Raw genomic sequence first — 3,258 nt, forward strand, 5'->3', positions numbered from 1 at the left:
AACTAAGTAGTACACGTTAGAAAGTTAACAAACTAAGTAGTACACGTTAGAAAGTTAACAAACTAAGTAGTACACGTTAGAAAGTTAACAAACTAAGTAGTACACGTTAGAAAGTTAACAAACTAAAGTAGTACACACCAGAAAAAAAGGAGTAATACAGAAAAAAAAGTCAAAGTAGTTGCATATAAAATGAATAATCACAGAGAAAAAAAAAATTCCATTGATTCATTTAAGAATTGACATACCACTGACAATCACATGAGCACGGCCAGAGTTATTCACTGCATTATCTGGTAACAGTAGTTCGTACTCCGTAGTAAAGATTCTATTGGGATAATCTAGATGGTATAAACAGTAATTTGTTTTAAACTAAATAATACAATTCACACATTTGAAACATCTTTGAGAGCATGGCTCAACAATGAAAGACAAGCAGAAATGATATATACAAAAGGTAAAAATAGCCAAGACTCTATAAAAGTATTTTATATTAAAATATAAATAGTGTCACATTCTGTCAGTGGATATCAAAGTCATAGGTTATAATTAACAACAGATTTAAACTTTTAATGAACCTCGGATATGTTATATGACAAGCCTTGCAATCATTCTGGGCCATATTTACTGTGCTTGGTTTATATGACAAGCCTTACAATAATTTTTGGACCATATTTAGTGTGCTTGGTTTATATGAAATTGATTTTCTTTTAGAGGGAGTAAACTTTTCATGAAGTAGGGTATACGATAATAGCCGAGGTTCATATTGCACTGTTATTTTTTCACAATCCAGTCGTATTCTCTAGGGTATACGATAATAGCCGAGGTTCATATTACAAATGTTGCATAAAAAACAAAACGAAAGACTTTGTGAAACTAAATCCAAATGTAAAAAAAAATGTTTTAGAATTTAATAATAATTGTTTTTGAATTTTTTTGTAAAAAACAAACAAACTTGTTTTTACATGTGTTTTTTAATATATCGTGAATAATGCGGAATGAGAATACGACTGGATTGTGAAAAAATAACAATAACAGTGCAATATGAACCTCGGCTATTATCGTATACCCTAGAGAATACGACTGGATTGTGAAAAAATAACAGTGCAATATGAACCTCGGCTATTATGGTATACCCTAGAGAATACGACTGGATTGTGAAAAAATAACAGTACAATATGAACCTCGGCTATTATCGTATACCCTAGAGAATACGACTGGATTGTGAAAAAATAACAGTGCTTTTGTTGAATGACAAATTAGTGCAAGTTTATATCTTCTGTTGAATGACTTCTTAGAAGAAATGTTTCTTCTGCTGTATGATAATGTAGTACAAGGTTCTTGTAAGTTCACTCTTTGTAGGGCTATGTAAATAGATGTGTTTGTGGTATTATTATTATCCCTTTCTTACATTTATTTGTTTTATGTTGCTTCGTAGGAGGGTAGCCTAACAGAAGATTATACAATTTTTAAACATTTATTTCTCTAAGAACACTAATGTCAGTACAGTAATTTCATTTACAATTGAATGTCATGAACAACAAAGAAGAAGGAATGTGATATAAAGTTCTGCCTTTTATCCACTAGCAATCTGTTGATGAGAGCAAAGACAGTATTATTTGGTGTAGCAACTGCAAATTTCTATAGAAAAACAGAAAAAAATTGATTTTGAATCATCTTTTTTTTAAATATTTCAGTAATTACAAAATAAAATTAAAATATAAAAAAATTAGGACAGTTTGCTTAATGATGATTATTACACATTTCTGTAAATTAATTGCGGAGTACCTAAACATTGACATATGCCCCAAATTTTGTCCTTTTTGTAATACTTGTTTTGGATGTAAAAATAATCAGATATATCTTATAAATAATTTTTCAAAAATATTTATTTATAACTTCAATATATATTATTAATTTGTGTATTATGTTTATATATATATAAGCCACTATTTGTTGGTAATGCTCAAACTGCCTCAGTGGTTCGAGCTACTGAACCTCAAGCAGAAGTACAGTTATAATTGTTTTTGTATTGATAAGTGATCGCGTCTATAGCAAGCTCTTTCAATATTTGTAAAAACATGAACACCATGATATTTTGAATTAATATTTGTTAACATTGGATGTCAAAGTGGCTCAGTGGTTACAGTGCACAACTCTCATGTGGAAGTCTTGCATTCAAATCCTAGTCAACTTAGGATTTTAAATTAATTTAAAAAAATAAATGGTCATATTTATAGCAAGGTCTTTCAGTACTTTTATAGATTAAATCAGGGATTTGAGACATTGGTTAACATTCTAATTAAAAGATGACTTTACAGCATCAAGGTGCCTCAGCGTTTCATTCCATTTGAACACTTCTAACACCATATATGCAATAAATTCTAAACTAAAAATAGTTCAGAAACAGTGCAAGAAAGAAAACGTAGCTTAGCCAGAGAAAGAAAAAGTAGATGGATTGCATGACAAAACCAAGATTGTTTAGCAAAAATTAGGATAACTGAAGCAGAGGGAAAACAATAGACATGGTCAGATTATGTGAAAAAAAACAAAGTGATGTTGAAACACATCCAAACGGGTTCTGCGCCCTTATGTATTAGCCTTGCGATGAATGGGTACAACAGCTAGTTTAAGTTATATTACCATTTTGCAGCTACTGTTAAACTTATGTCCAGTTTGTTGAAGAACAAAAACCACAAATATGCAATTGCAGAGTTTTGTAATTATTTTAAATAATATGTTTTGTTTTTCTACATTGGCAGGCTGAAGGAATTTTGACTGAAGAAACCGAAAATTCGTTTGTATGTACTCAAGGTAATGCCAAATTTGTTGTGGGTTTATAGATTTGTATTTAGTATTTGTGAAAAAGCTACTGAGGCTATCTGCTGCTATCCCTAACTTTGAAATACTTACCAGAGGGTAGGCAGCCAATCAGTTGCATCATACACACACACCATACACCCAAACATGAGGTGTATGGAATATTTTGTTATTGTACCAATTGAAATAGTAGATTTAACATTAAAAAGAGTGATAGAAAGACTTAATTGAACATAATAAATAGTTTCTTGATTTGTTGTAAAAAGGAAAATCAAACTGTCTCTAAAATCTAAAATGCCGTCAGTAGTAAGTACTTAGCCATTGTTTCTTTAGGTACAGAACCAAATAAAAAACAAACAAACTAGTCACAGTTTTTATCAGTTCCGTTGTAATAATACAAAATTACCAGTTTTCACTATGATAATTCATAAAAATTGTATT

General features: G+C 30.3%; 1 long non-coding RNA gene across 1 annotated transcript in view; it reads left to right on the top strand.

Annotated features, from left to right (window-relative positions):
• The window catches only part of LOC111089536, a 4,799-nt gene extending 1,978 nt beyond the window's left edge, over positions 1 to 2,821 (top strand). Inside the window, exon 3 of the long non-coding RNA XR_002613787.1 lies at positions 2,760 to 2,821. This is a non-coding gene — a long non-coding RNA (uncharacterized LOC111089536). The remainder of the gene's footprint in view (positions 1 to 2,759) is intronic.
• Positions 2,822 to 3,258: the final 437 nt, after the last annotated feature.

The sequence above is a fragment of the Limulus polyphemus genome, unplaced genomic scaffold (assembly GCF_000517525.1).
Source record: "Limulus polyphemus unplaced genomic scaffold, Limulus_polyphemus-2.1.2 Scaffold6538, whole genome shotgun sequence".
NCBI classification, from domain to species: domain Eukaryota; kingdom Metazoa; phylum Arthropoda; class Merostomata; order Xiphosura; family Limulidae; genus Limulus; species Limulus polyphemus.